The sequence below is a fragment of the Sorex fumeus genome, unplaced genomic scaffold (assembly GCF_029834395.1).
Source record: "Sorex fumeus unplaced genomic scaffold, SorFum_2.1 ptg000063l, whole genome shotgun sequence".
Taxonomy (NCBI): Eukaryota; Metazoa; Chordata; class Mammalia; order Eulipotyphla; family Soricidae; genus Sorex; species Sorex fumeus.
In genome coordinates, this window is record NW_026606120.1 from 414,589 (window position 1) to 423,992 (window position 9,404).

Consider the following 9,404-nt stretch of genomic DNA (forward strand, 5'->3'; position numbering starts at 1 on the left):
AAAATGAATTCTTACCTTCATTTCTAGGGTGTATTTTTCATAAAGTTCCTTAAGGTCTAGAGGCACTACCTGAGCACAGACCTTGGACGATAAAGCTGGTGCATGCCATGATGAACACAAGGCCCAGAGTTAGCACCAGGGTGCAGATCACACTCCCTGTCACCTCTGACATTGGAACTGGAATTCCCAGTTCTATGAAAAGAAAATTGTGGGAGTCAGAATTCAAAGTGCTAGTTTATGTCTTTATTGGGATTGGACGAGGGAGGAGTCACTGATTCCCGACAGACTGATTCTAGTTCAAGGATTTGGAAGAAAGAATTATATGATTTGAAATTCTTGATGTATTTAAGTAAAGTGATGTATTTAAAGTAACCTTTGAGTCTTAAAATATACAGGGTAAAGGCAGTATTTATCAGAGAAAAGCAGATGCCAAAATAAGTAGAACTCATGCATACCCAGTGTATCAGAAGCGGCTTGTCCAGGCCCCAGTGTTCCAACTGCAATCATGAACATCATCCTCAGAAGGGATCAAAGTGAAGTAACTTGAGGAAGTAGTGATCATCTTTAGAATGGAAGCTAGTTTTAGCGACACCCTCTTTAACTGAGTGTCAATTGCACGACCATGTCATGTTGATCACAGGAGGGAAGATGTTTTCCACAAAACAGAGGAGAATTTTGGCCTCACCTGGCATCGCATGAAATTTGGGAAGGATAGTCACTTTAGGCACCTCTGTGGAGAGGTACGAGCATTTTTATGACTCAAATAGTTCTGTCATGAGGATCTTATTGTGTCCTGGAGAAGTGACCCACCATTTCCCTGACTGTGAACAAGCTATTTTCCTCCTTCTCATTAGAAAACAGAGAACACTGCATGCACTTTATGTTTATTTTATGCTTTGCTGTAGCTGTACTTGCCAGACCTCACTGGGGGGTCAAAACCTCCAAATTCACTAAATCTAGATTTCCACCTGATAGTTCCTTTCTTATCCAGTTCCAAATAGACCTCCTTATCTTCACCAAATTCACATGTAAACTGGCCAGAGGAAACATAAATCTCATAGAGTAGCACACCATAGGCACCAACATGGTCAGCTGATGAATGTGGGAGGAAACATGAAGTGGAAGACATAGGAAAAAAATTATTAAAATAAACCCAGGGACAAAGAGACTGTCATTTTTCACCTCAATATTAAAGTGATGCTTTGCATAGGTAAAATTCAGCACTATGTCCCCTGTTATCCACAGTGGGGGAATCAAAGTAATGGATTCAATAATTACTCTCACCCTTAGTAGTTGTCCATTAAAATCCTATTCATCTTTGCATCAGATGTGTCCTAAGAAGCACAATTTCACCGTTATCCCTTGCATATCTAATTAGTTTCCTGAAATATCATAAAGTTATGGCTTTGGGAATTATTTTTTCTTTTTCAGAAAAAATGGAATGGACAAATTATCATGATTTTAACTTTTTCCCAGAGTTTTCTTTTGCTTCCCTTTGATTTATAAACTTTCTTTCTTAATTCTTTCATCAACTAAAAACACATACGTGATTATTCCTCTCTCCTTAGGACTGTGAAACAACATTTTCTATTTTCTAGAGGGTCCTTTCTCCCTCCCTCCCTCCCTCCCTCCCTCCCTCCCTCCCTCCCTCCCTCTCTTCCTTCCTTCCTTCCTTCCTTCCTTCCTTCCTTCCTTCCTTCCTTCCTTCCTTCCTTCCTTCTCCCTCTCCTTCCTTCCCTCCCTCCCTTCCTTCCTTCCTTCCTTCCTTCCTTCCTACTTCCTTCCTCCATCCCTCCCTCCCTCCCTTCCTCCTTCCCTCCCTCCCTCCCTCCTTCCTTCCTTTCTTCCTTCCTCCCTTTCTAGATCTCTCCCTCCCTCCATTCTTTCCTACTTTCTTTCCTTCCTTTCTTCCTTCCCTCCTTCCTTCTTTGTTTCTCACTCTCTCTGTCTCTCTCTCTTTCTCTCTATGTCTCAGGCCAGTTCTGGTGCTGCTCAGTGCTTATTCCTGCTTTGCCCTCCTAGGTGACCTAGAGAATGAATACAGGTCAGCAACAAGGCAAGCTGGCCTGGCATCTGTATTATTTCTCCAGTCTCTAGTCTGTGCTTTCATAACAGTGGTGAGCCTTAAAGGAACACTCTGATTACTTCTCAAACATGAAAACATTATTAGATATCATTATTAGATTTTGGATTACTTTTATTAGTCACCACTTTTATTTTTCTAGAAGAAGGTTGATACTCTACTTTGTATGATGTTGCACTTATATTCATGGAGAGTCCATAAGTGAAACAGTCCCGCATGGCAGAGCCTGGCAAGCTATCTGTGGCGTATTCGATATGACAAAACCAGTAAATCCAATGGATCTCATTCCCTTGACCCTTAAAGAGCCACCAATACAGCAGCATTAAGAATGATGAGGAAGGCCGATAAATTCTCAAGGCCGAATAAGTCTGCCCAAATGAAGAACGACAAAAATGACTGTCTGTACTTTCAATGCACATATGCTGGCATCAGATGCATCCATCGAGGACCTGACGGTACAAGCATGAAAGAAAAAGTACGACATCATTGGTCTGACTGAGACAAGAAGGCATCAATCACACCATGCCGTTTTCGACACTGGAGAAGAACTGTTCCTCAGAACATGTGACAAAAGAGGCATCAGAGGTGTCGGTGTCCTTGTCAACATGAACTTGGCCATGAGCATTGATTCATTCGAACCAGAATCAGACAATTACACTTGAATAGATGTGGCTCACTGCCAGCAGTTTCCATCTTCATCATCTACGCGCCAACATCCAATTATGATGAAGGAGAAATTGAGAAGTTCTACATGGAGCTGGAGAAGTTCTATAAAGAAGACCACACCTTCTATAAGTTCACTATCGCTGATTTTAATACCAAGATAGGACCAAGAAGATCAGTCAAAGAACTCCACATCAGGACCCAAGGCCTAGAATGGAATGAATAGGGTGAGAGACGGTCTGAGTTCATCATGTTGACCAAAACTATCCATGGTAACTCACAGTTTCAGGAGGCCGAATCTAAACATTGGACATGGTAGTCTCCTGGTGGACAGTACCACAATGAAATTGACCACATCATATTCAATTGATGGTTTTGCCTGACCGATGTTGCTGTTGTCCCAAAATTCCAAAAGGGATCGGACCACCTTCGTGCAAAATTCTACTTCACAGAGCGGGGAGAAAGGGCTGCAAAGTTTAAAAAGAGAACTCCCAGAACGACCACCAACTGGGAGCTATTTGGCACTATTGCTGCAACATGGGAAGATGCTGTCATTGACAACAATGACGAGGAATACGATTGACTGGTTCAGCACTAGATATATTGTTCCCATCGTTCTCCTTTTTGAAATTCGACATGCCATTTCATTGGTAAAGAAATGAACAGCACCTGGCCTAGACAAGTTTCGACCTGAACACCTGAAGAACCTGTCATCAGTACTCATCAATACACTGACTCGGCTCTTCACACACAACCTGTCTGAATGCAAGGTTCCGTCCCAATGGAAAACCAGCAGGAGTGTTCTACTGTACAAGAAGGGAGACATCTAGTACATTGGCAACTATCGCCTGATCTGCCTATTGTCTGTCATCTACAAGCTGTTCACTCGAGTCATCCTGAATAGGATTGGCAGAACACTAGATGAAGAACAACCATGCTAGCAAGCCGGGTTCCGCAAAGGATTCAGCAAAATCGACCATATGCACACGATAACCAAGCTCATCGAGGTTTCTCGGGAGTTCAAGATGCTGCTCTCTCTAACGTTCATTGATTTAAAGAAGGCCTTTGATTCTGTTGAGACGGAAGCGGTCATTGAAGCCCTAGCCAATCAGGGCATTCAAGTCCAATACATCAAGATCCTCCGTGAGCTGTATTGCGGATTCACTACCAGGATCTCACCATTCTACAAAGAAGTGATCATTGATGTCAAGAGAGGGGTTCGGCAGGGTGATACCATTTCACCGAAACTCTTCAGTGCCACCCTCGAGAACATCATGCTATGACTGGAATGGGAAGGAACGGGAGTGAAGATAGATGGTCGGCAACTACACCACCTCCGCTTTGCTGATGACATTGTTCTAATAAGACCAAACATTAGCCAAGCGGCACAAATGCTGGCTGACTTCGACCGTGAGTGTGGATAGATCGGACTTCAGCTGAATCTTACAAAGACAATGCTTATGAGAAACAGCCTCGTTCCTGACGCCCCATTCGCTCTCAACGGAACGACCATCTCCGAATGCAACAGCTATGTGTACCTTGGTCGAGAAGTCAACATGACAAATGACCTGGCACCTGAGCTGCGCAGGAGGAAGAGAGCGGCTTGGAACGCCTTCAAGAGCATTGAAGAAATAGCTAAGAGGATGAAGAACCTCCGGCTCCGGGCACATCTCTTTGATTCCACTGTTCTTCCTGCATTAACATATGCCTCAGAGACCTGGGCCCTATACAAACAGGATGAGAATGCTATTCTGGTCTCCCAAAGAGGAATTGAAAGAGCTATGCTTGGAGTATCACGTTTCACTCAAATGAGAGAAAGAATTTGGAGTTCCGACCTCCGTCGAAGAATCAGGGACGCTGTCTCATTTGCCAAGTCGTCAAAAATCAGATGGGCTGGTCATGTAATGAGATTTAGAGACGACTGCTGGACTAGAGCCATTACCGACTGGATTCCACGGGATGTCAAAAGACCGAGTGGCCTCCCACCTACAAGATGGTGAGACTTCTTCATCAGATCATGAACGATCGGTTTGAGGCTCTTTGTGTTCCTAGAACGAACAGACGCCATTGGGCTGCACTAGCACGCGACAGGGACAAATGGAGCTCTTTGGCACTACTGCGGCAATATGGGAAGATACCATTGTTGACAACATTGAAGAGGAATATGATTGACTGGTTCAGCACCTCCATGATTGTGCGAGGAACACCAAGAGAGAGATAGCCACAAAAAAACCTGTCTTCGAAAACTCTTGAGCTTATTCGCCAACATGGTTTGGCACATGCCTCAGGCAACTGCAAGCGAACGTCCGAGCTCCCAAAGTAGTGCAGAGATGTGATCAAGGAAGACCTCAAAGAGAGAAGAGCAGAAGTGCTGGTAGATGCGGTAGAAGCCGGGAAAAGTATTCGTGATGCCCACCTGTCCTTCGCCAACTACAAGACCAAGATGACTGCCCTCCGACGTCCTGATGTATCTATCACATCTTCCAGAAGGACATTGGAGAAGACTTTTTGATGACTTCTACTCAAATCTCTTCGATAGCCATGTCCACCTGCCCACATACCAAATTCCACAGGATGGATATGTCGTTCCCAATGTTTTCCCTTCCGAAATCCAACACGCCATTTCGTCAGTAAAGAAACAAACAGCACCCAGCCCAGACAAGATCAGACCTAAACACCTGAATAACCTGCCGTCAGTACTCTTCAATACACTGGCTCGGCTCTTCTTCTTGACACAATTTTAAAAATATGGATATATACAATAATTCTTTTCATCTTATACCTGTTCCAATCTTTGAACTAGTTAGTTACATCACAGTACTCAATTAATTGGAACAGATTTGACATTTTGTGCTAGTCTCAATCACTGTTTTGTAATGTTCAGTGTGGGCAATGTCCTAGTGGTTCTTGCAGCATATTCTTTCCACCATTAATATGTGCAAAAAATATGGGACAAATACCATGTGTTTTTTATATTTGAATCTATAAAACAGCTTACTGAATACCAAAATATGATACATTCTATGTAAACTGCTATTCTTGAGAATCACAAGGATTCTGTGGAAGAGGTCAGGCATGGTGATAGCAGAAGATATAAATATCGAAGTCAGCAGTGATTAGAGTCCATTATGATTTTTGATTGCTTATCTGTGGTTATCTTAAGGGCTTCTTCCTCCATAGAAGTATTAAAAGTCATACTTCCTAACCATATAGGTATAAGGATTCAAGTTAGATTAAACATTAAAGTATCTGTAGGGGCAGAAAAATAGTACAAAAGGTATGGCACTTGCCTTGCATGCTGTTGACCTGAGTTTGATCCCAGACATGCTGAACCCTGCCTGGAGTGATCCTTTAACTCATAATTAGAAACCATCCCTGAGCTCTGCTTGGTACAGTCAGATGTGCCCTACAAATATTAGATTTAGTTGTGTTTATCAGTGATCTCAGCACAAAACATTAATTTTGTTTCTGATGAAGCTATAAACTTTTTATTAGCTTCAGAGTGTTTGAATATGTCAAAATCCCTGAGCATGATGAAATACATTTTAAAATTTTCAGCCCATCACACCACCATATTATGCCATCTATGTGAATAAGCTGCAGATACTTTGCAGTAGATCTGAGCAGGAGTGTACATTTTGTATGCATTGTGTGGGGGTATGGTGCTGCCAGCAGGTCAACCTGTACCTGGGGGCAAATGCATTCAGCAGTCTGATGGTGCCTTCTGATATCCCATAATTGCCACTGTGCCTTTGAGCAGACCCCAACAATTATGGACCAAATTCTCAAGAAATGAAATGGCCAAAAGTTAGGTATCTGGGAGCCACACCCACAAAACACCTCCAGCTCAGCTATACAATTTTATTTATTGGCCTTATTTCAGAGATCCAAAAATCTTGAAAGAGATTAAAAACCTCAGTTAGGGCCAGCAATGCAGTGTGCTGCAGGTGAGTGGGCATGCCCTGCAGGAAGTATGCCAAGAGTTTATTTCTCTGGAAAAGATGGAAACAAGAACCATAATGCAGAGACACACAAGAAGAATCTCCGAACAGAGCAGTTCACTGTAGAGATGCCTCTAAACTTTAATCCAGGCTGAGTTCACTGGAGTGCCTCAGATGGGGGCAGGCATCATCCTTATACCTGCTTCCTAAGAACCCTGATGGCTGCCAACTTCCAGAATCCAATAATCCACAAATTCCAGACCTCAAGGGATAGGGTATGGGATGGTCCTTCTCATCCCCCCATCCCCATGAGATCCTGGAAGTCATGCTCACAAACTGCCTCTGGCTACTTAAGCTTTTTAATGGCCATGATCCAGAGACACATAAAAGAATCTCTGAAAAGAGCAGCACACTGCAGAGATTTTTACAGAACCTAATTATTTGGAATTTTGGAGTCCACGTGACATCTTATGCTATTGATAACAAGCAATACAAAAGAGATTACACGAGATATTGTCGGCCTTAGAGGCAGCGGGAGGGGTTGGATTGGGGGGGGACTGGGATTCTTGATGGTGGAGGATGTGCACTGATGGAGGATTGGATGATCGATTTTTGTATGAGTGAAACTTAGACAGGAAAGCTTTGTAACTGTATCTCACGGTAATTAAATAACAATAATAAAATTAACATTATGAATTAAAAAAACAATGTGGAGTTCATGCCCAATTCAATCAGCTTAATCAATGCCTAAATAAATAGCAGTGCTCCTACATTAAAAAAAAATAAGGCACCGATAAAGAATGTTCACAATCTCTATTAAGGGCAAAGCCACAAGTGTGCTAATTCTATTGTATACACTCATAATGGAACATAAACTATTATGATTCATAATAATGTAAAAATATGCATAGTATAAATACCTTTTTTAAATTTTTCTGGTTGGGCTGGAGCGATAGCACAGTGGGTAGGGCGTTTGCCTTACAAGCGGCCAACATGGCCGACCCGAGTTCGATTCCTCCGCCCCTCTCGGAGAGCCCGGCAAGCTACCGAGAGTATTCGATATGCCAGACACAGTAACAACAAAGTCTCCAATGGAGACGTTACTGGGCCCGCTCGAGCAAATCGACGATCAACGGGAGGGCCTTTACATTTACCTTTTAAATTTTTCTGGTGATTGGGTATTATTATACAAAACTTTCTGTGAGGAAGACTGTAAAGAGTCTAGAGGTTTGCAGGAAATGATCATAATATATATTAAATATATATATGTATGCATGTATGCCAGAATTAATATTGTGTTAGGCAAAAGAAACAATGAGCAAAGAGTAAGAGCACTTTTGTACCCACAAAGAAGCCACAGAGATCTTAGTCCAATGAAAAAAAAAAAAGATGAAGATGACTTGCCACCTCAGGGCTCACCCCAGAGAAACCTACAGCTCAGTCCTGAAACCCAACTTGCCTTCTGTCTCCATAGATTCTTTCTTTAAGGAAGATGCAGGTCAATTGTCCAAGCAAAGTTGCCATTACTTATTTATTTCCTTCCAATACAGCCTATGGGTAAAGTAATATCATTTGTGTCCACCAAGTAGTGCCACTTCAATAATGCTACTGGTTAAAGATCCTGTGATAAAATGGTGTGAGTGATAGGTGAGTTATGCAGTTATTAGGGAGTCTAATCCCCGAGTCTATGATAAGAAAAGCATGCTCTAAAGCATGTCTGCCTAGAGACAAATGAGGTGCTTTAACTCCATTGATGATTGGTTCCTTAGCTAAGTATCCTCCAACGCTATGGTTCTTCAGTGCCACCCTCGAGAACATCATGCGACGACTAGAATGGGAAAGCATGGGAGTGAAGATAGATGGTCGGCAACTACACCACCTCTGCTTTGCTGATGACATCGTTCTAATAACACCAAACATCAGCCAAGCAGCACAAATGCTGAACGACTTTGACCGTGAATGTGGAAAGGTCGGACTACAGCTGAATCTTACGAAGACAATGTTTATGAGAAACAGCCTTGTTCCTGACGCTCCATTCGCTCTCAACGGAACCACCATCTCTGAATGCAACAGTTATATATACCTAGGTCGAGAAATCAACATGATGAATGACCTGGCACCTGAGTTGCGCAGGAGGAAGAGAGCGGCTTGGAATGCCTTCAAGAGCATTGAAGAAATAACTAAAAGGACAAAGAACCTCCAGCTACGAGCACATCTCTTTGATTCCACTGTTCTTCCTGCATTAACATATGCCTCAGAGACCTGGACCCTACGAAAACGGGATGAGAACGCTATTCGGGTATCTCAAAGAGGAATCGAAAGAACTATGCTTGGAATATCACGATTCACTCAAATGAGAGATAGAATCCGGAGTTCTGATCTTCGTCAACGCTCAAGAATCAGGGACGCTGTCTCATTTGCCAAGATATCAAAAATCAGATGGGCTGGACATGTAATGAGGTTTACAGACAACTGCTGGACTAGAGCCATTACTGATTGGATTTCACGGGACATCAAAAGATCACGTGGACGCCCACCTACAAGATGGTCAGACTTCTTCGTCAAGACCCTAAATGATCGGTTTGAGGCTCTGCATGTTCCTAAAATGAACAGATACCATTGGGCTACGCTAGCACGCAACTGGGATGAATGGAGACGTTACTGGCACCCGCTCGAATAAATCGATGAATAACGGGGATTAAGTGATTAAGTGATAA

At 42.8% G+C, this 9,404-nt stretch overlaps 1 protein-coding gene across 3 annotated transcripts in view; it reads left to right on the forward strand.

Annotated features, from left to right (window-relative positions):
* Nucleotides 1-9,404, forward strand: part of LOC130035299 (rano class II histocompatibility antigen, A beta chain-like) — a 375,487-nt gene that overhangs the window by 244,260 nt on the left and 121,823 nt on the right. The gene's annotated exons all lie outside the window — the stretch shown is intronic.